Source organism: Perca fluviatilis, chromosome 3 (assembly GCF_010015445.1).
Source record: "Perca fluviatilis chromosome 3, GENO_Pfluv_1.0, whole genome shotgun sequence".
Classification (NCBI taxonomy): Eukaryota; Metazoa; Chordata; class Actinopteri; order Perciformes; family Percidae; genus Perca; species Perca fluviatilis.
In genome coordinates, this window is record NC_053114.1 from 17,156,608 (window position 1) to 17,171,429 (window position 14,822).

At 40.2% G+C, this 14,822-nt stretch overlaps 1 protein-coding gene across 3 annotated transcripts in view; it reads right to left on the reverse strand.

Moving 5' to 3' along the window:
• uacab (uveal autoantigen with coiled-coil domains and ankyrin repeats b) overlaps nucleotides 1-14,822 on the reverse strand; it is a 64,997-nt gene that overhangs the window by 49,135 nt on the left and 1,040 nt on the right. The gene's annotated exons all lie outside the window — the stretch shown is intronic.

Here is a 14,822-nt window from a genome sequence, read left to right on the forward strand (position 1 = left end):
ATCGGGTATCGACAGATACACAAAGCTCTGGCATCGGGACTGAAAAAGTCAGATCGGTGCATCCCTATTTTAGACTGAATCAAGCTGTCAGCCAGCGGTTAGCCGAATGAGCTGTTAGCTAAACTAACGTTAGCTTCACGGTGAAGGCTAACGACAGAAGCGTGGAACAGATCGTGATTCATGCAATGTCGTAAATCCTCCTAAAACAGGATTATCATCTTGCGCACGCGCATGACGGATCGTGCAGGCAGCACAGATCGGGTACTGACAGCTCCCCCTCCTCACGAGCATGAGTTCCACCAATCGGAGGCATCACTGTGGGATTGTGGGTAATGAAGTTCTTATCCAAGACATTACAAATAAGAGACATTTATCTCAAAACAAGGTTGGTGCCCCATGAACTTTTGGCGTCTATATGAGCATATAAAATCGCTTAGTCATGTCGGCATGCTGGTTTTAAGTCTACCATCGGTATGATTTTATGGCTTATACTCCAATTGTCAATGGAGAAATTGCATTGTAATATACTTCCGGAACCCGCTATGGGCGGGACTGTCAAGCTCTATGGGCCACCAGCAGAGCTTTAAACTATTAGTCTAATTCATACAGTGACAACATCATTTACCATCTCCGCCCATTTGCCTGCCAATGCCAATGTTTCTCTTTACTTCAAGCGTTTGGTTCACTAGTTTTGATGAAGTGACTGCTGTCATTTCAGTCAATGCAATTCATAAACTCATATGAAAGCACAGATTAAACATTTATTTAGGTTAAAATAAGTTGGTATACATCTCATAAAATGGTATGAAAGGTCAACATGACTGGATCAAATGACTCTGGATAATGCCAATTCAGAAATGAAATCTTTAGCTCCCATGAAGACAATAGAGCAGTTTTATAACTACAGTTCACTGTTGAATAGAAAAATGTGTTTGAATCACTAAATTGGGTACAGTGTGATCCTTGTATTCATGTGTGCTTTTCTCCATTGTATAGCTTGAACATTTTTCTGACAGGGCAGCAAGCAGACCAGTAATTTAGTCTGACAGGCGCTTGTCAGAGGAGATTTGAAAGGCCTTGTAGTCTGACCGAGGATTAACTCAAATGAAACATTCAGTCTATACCAACTCAAGCCCAAACCGCAAAAACATACTGAAGAAAAGGGAGGAAAAGAGGATTTTTCAAATCCCAGAACTTCTCAACCCAACCAGCACAGCGGTAAGAACGCCTGCTGGGTGTCTCCAAGTTGGAGCCCAAATTCACTGAAGGAGGCTTCTACTTGATACCGTTAAGTAGGTACTCTGGGCTTTAAACGCTGCTCAGTGGCTTGTGAAAGATTCCTCAGGGGTTCAGAGGATGCAAGTTCTCACACTAGAGTACTGTTTATTATAAATCAACCAACTTCTTATCTTTCTGTAACCTTGCCTATTTGTAAATTCTGCTTCAGCAGACATTTTGTCCAGAGGCTGTTTCTCTGATGATGTGAAAGCAGTCTTAAAAGGTACAATATGTAACATTTCTGCTTTAAAATGTCTAAAAATGACCATACCTATGTTATATATTTGTATGAGTTGTGTTCTTACACTATCCCAAATGTTTCCACCAAATTTCAAACCCAGAGAAATCTGTTATTTTATTTTCAGACATGGCACGTTTCCTTTAGTCGCCCATCAGTGGCGTCATATAACCTTTCACCCTCCAGTTACCCTAACTTCCGTCAGCACCAAGATGATACGTTCAGGAGTAATTGTAAATCATACAATGTCACAGAAAAAAAATACTTGTAACCATAATACTGCTTTTTTTTGGCCATAAAGCATCATTTTGTGATTAATTACATCCCACTTTTTATCACAGTAATACAACAGATACCTTATTTATTTTGAAAGTTCAATATCGACAAGTAGCTAACATTGATGCTAATGCTTTGTGGGTAACATTATGAGGTTACAACATCATTCAACACGCTTTAGTATGACTGTTTTCGACCACAGTTAACAGGACTGGGCTAACCCACGAATAACTTCACTAGCAACGTTAACTGTATAGATAGACGATTAATCTAATGCTAATTTAGCCAGCTAGCACACACCCCGGTCTGTCTGCCTCACTGCCCGGGCGCGAGACTCAGTCGGGGATGACAGCTGACAACAGCCCGGGACATATAGCTAGCTAGCTATCATCGTTGCCCCAGTCAGCTATCAGCCAGCTACTTTTATTGCAGCAACCCCCCAGCCAGAACTTATCTCCAGTGCCTGGTGCTTACGACGCTAACGGCAGTTTAATTAAACGTCGGGAAACGGACCATATCAGACCAGGCACCGAGTCACAACAGCGGCCATCCATAGAGTTAGCTACATCTCCGCAGCGCTACCGGTGTATGTGCTGAAAATCTCCTCCCTGCCGAATTTCTCCCCCCTTCGCATTTAGCTGTCTTTACGGTTAGCTAAATTAACCCGACAAAAGGTGAGTTAAGCACCAAAACGAAAAGTTAAAATTACTGAAAAGTGAAGGGGAGATAATTCCGGGCAGCTGGGAGATGTTCTGCTGCTGCACAACCGGCATCGAACGTCCTGGCAGCGAAGGTGTTTAACACTTCAAACTCCCATAATTCCACGCAACTTCCCAACGTCATCAAAAGTCCAGTTTTACCGTCCATTGTTTTGGTTGAGAGACCCCTAGTGGCAGAAAGTTACATATTGTACGTTTAAATGTATACGCAAATGTATTATTTAGGATAACCCCTTTAGATGGGTCACACTCTCGTTTTCGAGGGGTCCTACACATAATACAAACAATCAAAGCAACAACATTAAAGTGACGACAAAAAAAACAAACAAAAAAAAAACCTGATGATACAAAAATAGTAAATAAATACAACCGTTAAATGTCCAAAGTAGCCAAGGACAGATGTTCATTAATTTCACTTAAAACATGTACAATTAGTCTCAAAATAGGGGATTAAAGCAATGTTAAAAGTTATGTCAAAGATTGAATGCAAGTAAAGGAGATCTGAGGACAACTCTACATAGGCTATTGTACTCTGCATTAAGAGGGGAAACATTGGTTTTAGAAGAATTTTGATTAACATCAGCATAATCAAAAAATGGTAATATAAGTAGCATAAAATACAATCTTCTAAGGGTCGTCATCGGCTAAGTGACAGACATGTCAGTGACAATTTCTACCACCACGGTATCAGAAATAGGGCTGTACAAAATTTTTTTTGTCACGGTTGCCTTTTAAATGATCCTGCCAACACATTGCAATTTAACAAGTAGAACTATTCAGAGGTTAATGGGCCCGTCCAGTTTAACTCCACATACTGTTGTGTTGATGTAGTTTAATGTCAAAACGTTCGCTTTCTTCAGAGTCGACTATTAAACGAACAGCTCCACCAAAAACGTCACCGCGGTGGGTCCGTTCTAAGCGTAGACCTCTTGTAGATGTTAAGTTCCCTACAGTTCCTCAAAAAATACAGTTCAATCACAACTGAAAATATGCCTCATTGTGTGTGAATAGAGGTTAATAAATATATTTGTTTGTGTTGCAGCGAAGGGTCAGTTCCGTTTCATACGGAAAACATTTGGCGGGGGTTGTTGTTCGGACAGACCTGCCCCCACTGCTAAAAAAAAAAAATCCTAAAAAGGAAACACTGCATTGTATTAACAATGTTACAAATGTAGCTAAAAAGAACTGTTAGAACAGACTTTCCAACTCACTGTCTTGTTTGATCGGTCTGATTGATGGTCTGTGGCTGTCAGGGTTGATTAGATGACAGCACCAGTAGGATTGGGCATCGAGAACCGATTCCTAGTTGGAATCTTTTCAAAAATTACGATTCCATTGGAATCATTTGGAGGATTTGGTTTCAAATCTGATCATGGGCTCCAAATTTAAAATGTGCAAGTTTTGGTTTCCGTAGCTGCCAGGCGCTTGTTGTGTTGCAGCTGTGGAGCACAGTAAGCGGCGCTCTAGCGTGGCTTTATTTTACATTGTAAAAGCCCCGTCAAACTTTGACCTATTTTGAATCAAAATAAAACTTTCCTCTTATTTGTGAAATAATCATGTGACCCGTTTCAACTCCACCACTCAAAGAATTGGAATCGAGAATCGATAAAAACCGGAATCGAAAGGAAGAATCGGAATCAGAATCGTTACTATCCAAACAATGCCCAACCCTAAGCACCAGGCTTATAGTATAGGTAGTACTTTAAAAATCATCCTCCCAACACGATATTAATGTCATTATTCTACTTCACGTTAGCATTCAACAACAGAGTTTGTAAGAATGCATTTGTGTTGAGCTCATCACTAAAACACAACTAAAACAGCAGATAGTGATCACTGCCAAATGCTTGGAGCCATTATACTCCCTTCTCCCAGCCCCATCCCCACCCTTCTTTTGTTACGACTTCCCAACAAAACAGTCCAACTCTATATGACTCATCGATCCCATCATCAACACCTCCCATACTGTAACACCACATCAAGGGAGAGGGAGGCTTTCACATTTCATCCTGAAGAGGATGCCTGCTAGGTATGGGCCGGTATGAGATTCTGACGGTAGGATAACCTTCAGCAAAAATATCACGGTTTCACGGCATAACAATGACAGCTATGAACGTATTATTTTTGAAATGTCTGGGTAAAAAAACAACACCTTTTGTTCCATTGAACACAATGTATTTTATTTTGAAACACACTGCACACTGTCAGGGAGAGGGATTTCTAAACTGCACTTTAGGAACGGTATGACAGAAAATGTTTGTGGTTTTGAAACCGTGACTTTTTCAAACCTTGAACCAGTATGCGGCCCAATGCCTAATGTATGCTGAGGGTTGTGATCAGGAACACAAAGGAGGACAATGTGCAGGCGTACAGCAAACTCTTACAAATGAAAGTCCAAAATCTTATCTTAATGTTATCCTAAATCCTATGCAAGTGGATGATAAAACAGCCTTAAGAGAGGTGATGATATACCTCCTCCAGACAGAAATAATGACAAGTCTGACATAAATTGATTGATATTAGTGTGAGCAGCAGCCAACTAGGGTTGCACGGTATTGACAAAAATGTGATATTGCGACAAATTATGAATTTTGCAATATCAAAATTAATTCCAATATTTTTAAACCTAAAATTACAAAAGTTAAGGGAAAATGCATCAAAATAGATTCACAACAATATAGTGCAGAGTGAGACGTACGGTTCCGTAAGTGCGGCTGAACCACAGGTCGGTCGTGGATGAAAAATATTTAATCTTTCCGACTCCAAACTCTGCCTGCACAGCCTTTCTGCACGGTTTATAAAGTTGGGATAGCTACCTGTGAGAAATAGGTGCGGGATGGGATTTGGTACCATTTGTCTTGTTCATTCAGAAGCTTCTTGAAGCCTTTTTTTATCCACTGTGTGGATAGGCATCATATCTTTGGCCAAATAATACGTATAATAGCATTGGTGATTTCGGTATGTCTCTTCGAGTTCTTGATGTACTTTGTGCCACTAGCAAAAGCACACGCTAGCGAGGCTCGTTTGGCTAGCTCTGGCGTATTAAAGCGTAACTCTCGCGGTCAAATGGCCTTTTGAATGGGAGTGGTAGGGGCACTTTTACGCTAGCCTCAAAATAGCTATTTTTAAAACACTAAGAAGGCTCGACACAATATGAAACTTTGCCCGAAGTATCACCAGGGGCTCTACACCTTAACGAAAGCGTTGAGAACATTGTTTGTTTGGGCTCCTCCAACTCAAGTAAAAATGTGTAAAAAAAAAAGTCAAAATTCAACTTGTGCATGGCACAATAGCGAATATATTCAAGATTCAAGAGATGTATTGCCATTTGCACAGGTACAATACACAGTACAGGTACATTAGAATTATTGTGCGCATCTCCCACACAATTAATTATTTCATAATTAATTATTATACAAACAATGGACTTTGGAAAGACTCCGTATGACAGAGATAGGCTAAAGGTAGTTCCGGAGAGTAAGAGGGGGTGATAGCCTGACATGGTCATATTCAGATTCTAGTCAGAATGTGAGTCTGAAACCGCTCCATTAGGCTGTGATTATGGGGCGTGTTCCAACCGAACCAGGTAAGAAAATTCCTCTGCATTCATTGGATAGACCTACAACCAATCAGAGCAACAGAACTCACTGTGTATCGTCTCCATAGCAACCACTCTTTGCACAATGCATTCGTTCTAACTTCCGACTTTTAGACTTTTTTGAAGCTGGATATATCATTTGTTGCGTGTAAATATAAATGTGGATAACGTTAGTGATAGTGACATGCTCGCTACAGTCGCATTTCTAGAGATGAATCGGCGAAAACACGTTTTATTTCTCTGATTCACGGCTTTGTTCTAGCACCGCTGGGCGCTCCCTCTTTTCAGTCTCTCTCTATCTCTCTCCACCATATAACGCTACTAAGGCTCCGCTCCGTCTAAAACTCTGCCATTTCGTAAAGCTGTTTGTAACGCAGAAATAAAATGGATTAATGATCATTTTAAAAGTTTTGAAGCCTCTAAAACCAGCCTCTGCCACTTGAACAGCTGAGTCGCAGCCACACCATCAGCTGGTTTGAGACAGGCAGGTTGAGGATTTTAAAATTAATGTGCTGTCGATATATTCTATAACAGATGCGATGGTGGAATCTACACAGACATAATTAATCTACCTACACGTGGCATGCCACCTGTTGTAAACAAATTCAACCCAAGCGTTCTTTGGTGACGTGGTTGATTCCGTTACTGTTGATCATCTGTCCGACAATCTGATTGGTCCGAACAGATCCTGTTCGGGCAATAATTGCTTCTCAACGGAGCGACTCCAGACCGAACTTCCCGACCTCGAATGTTGTGGGCGGGGCTAGGTTCGGCTGGCATCCAGGCTAAGGGGGTGAGGTAGTTGAATATATTTTTACAGTTTTTCCAACAAGAACCACAATTTACCTTTTCCTTTCATGTCAAATTACTGTTGTTGGGACCAAGCAGGGGGTTAAACATTGATGTTAACCAAAAATTTGACACTGAGACACACACACACACACACACACACACACACACACACACACACACACACACACACCTTTGTTTGGTTGTGATATTGTAAAAAGTATATACGTTTTATTATTGAAGGATTATTGATTGGCTACTGATAATTGTGACGTTAATAAATTCGATTATACTTAATTAGCAGTTGCTGGTGATTATTTGTGTACTTATTGTGATAATTGCTGGTGAATACAGGTCCATGCTCGAGTTCACCCCTTCCTTTGTTTCCTTTTAAAGGATTACTACAGAAATGAGACTGTTCCACAGTTTGATTATTGGTCCCTGACTTGCAGGGTGGTGCCCCGTTTTGATTGTTTGTCGATTTGATAAAGTTATTAATAACCATATTCATAACTTTATTAATATTGATAAAACATCTTTGATAATTTGCCAATGATCAAATCTGTACCCTACGAGTATCCTACACTGTTCATAGCTGCCTGGTTTCTTGATAGACTAGTAACCAAGGTTTGCTAAAAAAACGAAATCACACTTAATAAAAACACCCAATCTGAGTGTGTCACAATGCAATTCAACCGCTGTACAGGCTAATGACATTATGCTAATACATAATACACTCCTAATGCTACAAACGGCAGTTACTCACACTAAACACAAGAATATTATGGGAGCAGTCCATCAAGAAACAGATGAAATCATCTTCATTTAGAATAATGCTTTTCTCTGAGTGTTGGTCAGACCATAATAGTGCGTTCCATTTGAACTCGGAAGTCGGATTTTCCGAAGGCAAAATCAGAAACACGCCACCTGACCTTGGATTTCCGAGCTCGCAACTCAGACAACCTCCGAGTACAAGTGCGTTCCATTTACTCTGAACTCTGAAGCCGGAGCTGGGAATGACGATCCGAGTTGAATACATTCCATTTACAAGTCGGATTTTTCATTGTGGGGTTAGCTCTAGCCAGGTCAGCCATTGTTAGCAATACCAGTTAATAACAACCCATTATTCTGTTAGTTGTGCATACAAACAGCGTAACAACATGTCCACAGATAGAAGTTGAACAGGACTGATTTAGTGAGACACAAATAAGACCGTGCTAATAATTGTATGTTACTACACGGTAACAGTGCCCCAACCATAACAGTTTCCATCACATTCCCAACATTTATCTAAACACTAACCCAGTACTGACAGTACCAGTGCTCAATAAATACACTCAAACGTATACTAATACTGTTGGATGATCATAGCCTGGAAATCCAGACCAAATCCAAAAGATTAAGGGTCTGGTATTGAGTAATGAAAATGGCCCAACTCGAGGGGCGGCACCAAGCATGCATTTGAAAATCTCACTGCGACCATAACACTACGACCAATCACAACAATACACGGGGTGTGGTATCCAGAGCCCCGTACGCTTAGCTACCAGCGGAGCTAACTGGTAGAGTAATAACTGTCGTCATCCGTTTAGCTCACCTCTGGCCCGCCTACGTCAGATACAGTACAGGCCAAAAGTTTGAACACACCTTCTCATTCAATGAGTTTCGTTTATTTTCATGATTATTTACATTGTAGATTCTCACTGAAGGCATCAAAACTATGAATGAACACATGTGGAATTATGTACTTAACAAAAAAGTGTGAAATAACTGAAAACATGTCTTATATTCTAGTTTCCTCAAAGTAGCCACCCTTTGCTCTGATTACTGCTTTTGCACACTCTTGGCATTCTCTTGATGAGCTTCAAGAGGTAGTTACCTGAAATGGTTTTCCAACAGTCTTGAAGGAGTTCCCAGAGATGCTTAGCACTTGTTGGCCCTTGTGCCTTCACTCTGCGGTCCAGCTCACCCCGAAACCTTCTCGATTGGGTTCAGGACCGGTGACTGTGGAGGCCAGGTCATGTGGCGCAGCACTCCATCACTCTCCTTCTTGGTCAAATAGCCCTTACACAGCCTGGAGGTGTGTTTGGGGTCATTGTCCTGTTGAAAAATAAATGATTGTCCAACTAAACGCAAACCGGATGGGATGGCATGTCGCTGCAGGATGCTGTGGTAGCCATGCTGGTTCAGTATACCTTCAATTTTGAATAAATCACAAACGGTGTCACCAGCAAAGCACCCCCATACCATCACACCTCCTCCTCCTCCATGCTTCACGGTGGGAACCAGGCATGTAGAATCCATCCGTTCACCTTTTCTGCGTCGCACAAAGACACGGCGGTTGGAACCAAAGATCTCAAATTTGGAGTCATCAGACCAAAGCAAAGATTTCCACTGGTCTAATGTCCATTCCTTGTGTTTCTTGGCCCAAACAAATCTCTTCTGCTTGTTGCCTCTCCTTAGCAGTGGTTTCCTAGCTGCTATTTGATCATGAAGGCCTGATTCGTGCAGTCTCCTCTTAACAGTTGTTCTAGAGATGGGTCTGCTGCTAGAACTCTGTGTGGCATTCATCTGGTCTCTAATCTGAGCTGCTGTTAACTTGCGATTTCTGAGGCTGGTGACTCAGATGAACTTATCCTCAGCAGCAGAGGTGACTCTTGGTCTTCCCTTCCTGGGGCGGTCCTCATGTGAGCCAGTTTCGTTGTAGCGCTTGATGGTTTTTGCGACTGCACTTGGGGACACAAAGTTTTCGCAATTTTCCGGACTGACTGACCTTCATTTGTTAAAGTAATGATGGCCACTCGTTTTTCTTTACTTAGCTGATTGGTTCTTGCCATAATATGAATTCTAACAGTTGTCTAATAGGGCTGTCGGCTGTGTATCAACCTGACTTCTACACAACACAACTGATGGTCCCAACCCCATTAATAAGGGAAAAGATTCCACTAATTAACCCTGACAAAGCACGCCTGTGAAGTGAAAACCATTTCAGGTGACTACCTCATGAAGCTCATTGAGAGAACACCAAGGGTTTGCAGCGCTATCAAAAAAGCAAAGGGTGGCTACTTTAAGGAATCTAAAATATAAGACATGTTTTCAGTTATTTCACACTTTTTTGTTAAGTACATAATTCCATATGTGTTCATTCATAGTTTTGATGCCTTCAGTGAGAATCTACAATGTAAATAGTCATGAAAATAAAGAAAACGCATTGAATGAGAAGGTGTGTCCAAACTTTTGGCCTGTACTGTACACCAATGTGATTGGTGCAGCTCGGCTACAAGGGCATAGTTAATGAGCAACGTTACTCAATGCCAGAGTGACTCGCTGGGCAAATTCAAATTGTGCTGTCGCCAGAACTCTGGATTTCCAGGGTAGGATGATCACAGATATATCAATGTTTCCAACAGTCCATCTCATTGCTTTGCAACATTACCCACGATAATCTCAGACAACCAGAAATATTTAAGACAATTGTTTTTTAAATCAATAACCAAGTTATAAATGGTATACAAATTTGTATTTCCTCACCGTATATAGCATATGTATCATCGTATCGCCCACACCTATTAGCCAAATTGTTCAACAAATGTCACTACCCTTTCACTATGTTAGAAGGAAAAAGTCAAATGTATCCCGTGTAGTTTTCTCGTAAACAAGGTAATGTTTACATTCAGTGTTATGCACCCAAATGGATTGTGTGCAGCCTCCAGCTCTAACAAACACGTTGAGTGCATTTCCATTCAAATAAAACATATGCAAAGCCAATTTAAAACAATATTTCAAATGTTGTACACATTCATGTTTGTTGGCCTGCAGACTTCTTGACTGCCTTTCAGGCGCATAGCTAGTAGTTACACTTCTCTGCACACTACTGCCGCAAACTCACTGAATAGTGAAACCAGTGGAAAAATGTGTATTGCATGGCCTGTGTGCTTGAGTGCATGACGTGGATGTGCAAAATATAAAACAAAACTAACTCATGATAACTGCGTTCACCCGCAGCTCTTTATAGACATTTAGCCAGACTCTTTTTTTGTTGTTGTCTCATTCTTATCAAAAGTAGGACACAAACTCGGCAAATCAATACCGCACGGGGAATTGATACTAAACATTTCATGGCAGAACTGCCTATTCATATTCCAGACTGTAACTAAGGCCCTTGAGAGTTGGACCTTGGGAACGAGAAAAATATTCTGAAATTACATAACACAAGCCTTTCCAAAGCCAGGCCACAGTTTTGCTTCTTATTGTATTCTGGAAAGGCTATGGATGAATCCGTTTTAGAAAGACCTCATCATTTCATGTGGTGCTGAATAGATGACTGACAGGTACAGTAACTCCTTCACTGCATGAACCAGCTGATTTGTCTTATTTTAGTGTTTTTTTGGGGGGCATACACACAAAACACAGTGGAGTACCCCAACTAACAAAACAGATGTTTGCTGTGACAACAAGTTGGATTGGTGTGCAACAGCTCAGACTAATCTCAAAACAAACCAGGAAATCCAGTTTCTCTTATTTTCCTCCAGAAGCTCTACTGTGTGCGCCCGTCTCTGTAAATACAACTCTGAATAACCGCCAAGTTTTGCTAAAGGCTGAAACATTTTCAACATATTTGCTTTGGAAAATGTGGGTTTGTGGCCAGCTAAGGGGTTTGAAGAATGTTGTCCAACTGTCCAACCAGATTAAGATTCATTTGATCTTAATCTTGCCGAGGACATTCTTATCTAGACATTTTCTCCTGTTTTTTTTTTTTCTATTTGTTTTTATGTTGAAAGATCTGCTTGGCAGAAGAATAATTTTCCTATCTATATCCATGTATATTCTGATTATATAATGTATTGCCAAAATCTATAAAAAAAACTCATAAAACTAATAATGGTTAAACATGAACGCCTTTTTTGTGCATTAAATGGCTGAAATGAAGAAAAAAATAGGGAATATTCTACTGCTTAAAGCAGCAGCGGTTAATCAATTAGTTGATCGATAATAAATCTGCATCTATTTTAATATTCAATGAATTGTGAGTAATTAAAAAACGAAAGGCAAGAAATATCTGGTTCAACCTTCTCTTATGTAAGGATTTTCTGCTTTTCTCTGTTTTATACAGTGTTTCCTCTGTTTTTGTAGTGGTGGCCCACCATAGCAAAATTTCTGCCACCACGGTATCAGAAATAGGGCTGTACAAAAAAATTTAGTCGCGGTTGCCTTTTAAATGATCCTGCCGACAGGGCGGGGGGCAGGGGGGAGGGGTGGCGACGGCAGCGACGTTGTTGTTCAGACAGACCTGCCCCCACTGCTAAAAAAAATAAATAAAAAAATCCTAAAAGGAAACACCGATATAATTGGAAACTAAATATCTTTGAGTTTTGAGCTGTTGGTTGAACAAACAAGAGATTCTAAGACATTACCTTGGGCTGTGGGAAAGTGGGATCGACATTTTTAACTTTTATGTAACGATTAACTGATTATTCACGAAACACATTTGACAACAGATGAATCGATAACCGATGAATTGATCATTAAAATAATCATTAGTTATGAGTCCTGGTCATATATTTGTCTCCGTCAAAACATATCATGAATCACAAACGTTTTCTTTCCATCGGTAACGTATGGCAATTACATGACAAGGCTTGTAATTCAGTTCACCCATAACACAAAAACAAGTGTTCTACATGAGAGAATAACAGAAACTGGAGCCCTGCCTGAAAACCCTGAGCCACAACTACAGACCTCACCCTGCCTTTAATCTACGGCTGGTATGGAGGAAATGAATTTCCCCTTTTCTCTCCCACACAGATGTGTTTTTCTTAATTATTAGTCACCCCACCAGGAAGGTCTCAGTGAGTTCACCTCCCAGGGATTAAGTACCAATCAGGGAAGAATGCACTTAAAAACATTTACAATAAGATGCGATGCTGTCAATCTAATGCCTCGCTGACTGAGACGATTAATCAGATTTTATGAACATTAAAAGGTTTCAGGTTGGAGCTTTAACAGGCGGTGATGATCCGATATGTAAGGATAATTGATAACTAACTATGCCTTTAGCAGCACACAAATCAGAACTAAGATAGCTTTCAATACATTTAAAACGAGATTAGACCTATACAAGTGATGTCTGTGAGGGTGCTGCCATCTGTTAGTTTCTCCTTTGGTATCTGCGTGCAAAGAGGGATGCAACAGGAATGTTATCAAATCATCACTTAGGCCTGTGTAACTTTCATGTCTATGTTTCTTCAACACAGCTTACCTCCAGCTTTCCCTGAGGTAGTTTGAAAACAAATTGTACAGAAAATGCTGCAGGGCAAAAACAGGTTTTTTAGGGCATGAATTTTAAATGGCTGCCTCTGACTTAAGGATTGACACAACCATCAACACAATACAATACCATTTCTTTGCTGAAAGGCTTTTTTTTCTCCCTGGGGAGAAGTTTACCACACAGGTCCTCTGGCTTTGTGCCTTTCTCATGGTAATTGCTGGAAGCTGAAAACAGAGTGCAGTGGCAAACACCCACTGCATGTTGAACTGTGCAGAATTGCAATGACTGTCTATTAACCCTCTGGGGCCCAAGCCGTTTTGTTTCATGGCATATTCGTGTCAGCTGGTTTCCTTGTGTAATGATGCTTGTATAACCTTAACCCTATGTGCACAATCAAGTTATAGACATATTCTTTTTCAGGACAACCTTGGCCATCAGGGTATGTATGCTGCTAGAGATATCACATGAATATAAATTGTTACATGACTATAAAGATAAAAGAAACAACTAAACGGATATCAAAACTCAGAAATGTATTGAAATCAAAAAGACAACAATTATGAACGAGACGTTTGGCTTTTGAATATTGTTCTCCTAAGTCTTGGCAATCAGGGGAAACAAAAACAAAGACTGTAACTAATATAAATTTTAAAAATCTAGTTTTTTTTCCCCCAGAAAAAATCCATACACTTTTATCCAAAAAGTTAGTTGTGCCATCTCCAATGCATTTCTTGTCTGCTATGAGATACATACACTGAATTTCCAGTTTATGTTAATTCAGTGGGAAATAAAGTTTCTATCTATCTATCTATCTATCTATCTATCTATCCATCTGCCAAATCACACTCATTTACTGTGCACACACACACACACACACACACACACACACACACACACCACACACACACACACACACACACACACACACACACACACACACACACACACACACACACACACACTTGTTTCAGGTTAGTGTTATCTATTGGCTAAGCGAGCTGCCTTTCTCCTGACATCACTCCCTGTCCATTTCCCTGTCAATAAGTCAAATAAGATATGTAAAAACACAATAAAAATGAAACATCCATGTTTAATGCGACCCTTGGTGCATGCCTTACAATACTATCCAAACGCACAAATGAGAATCTATGCATTATTGATTACATTTACGCTGTTATATCATTATTTTGGCTCGTTCGTTCCATGTTTAGTATATGTAGTAGCGAAACTAACACATTTTGGGTGCTACCAAATATAATAGCGGGCTATAGATATGACAGGATATGAGGATGTACATCAGCAATGACACTGGGTCACATCCACACAGACATCACTGCACAGTGCATTTGTAGATCGATCTGACACTTTCAGGAAGACAGCCTCTGATTAGTGACTCACTCACCCCACTGCATTCTGGGAGTCAAGATGGTTGGGGCTAACAGTAGTAAAATTATAGCTTTTCATATAAAAAAAAGATGCATTAACCGTTCAGTTGTGGAATAAATCATTCTGGAATTAATGAGCAAAGTCTCCGAAAAGAGACTATAAAGTTCCAATTTATTTAATACATATAGTTACTACTTACTTTCGAGATTCAGATTATTAATACAAAATATTAACATAAATTATAATGTATCATTATAGATTAAGCTACAG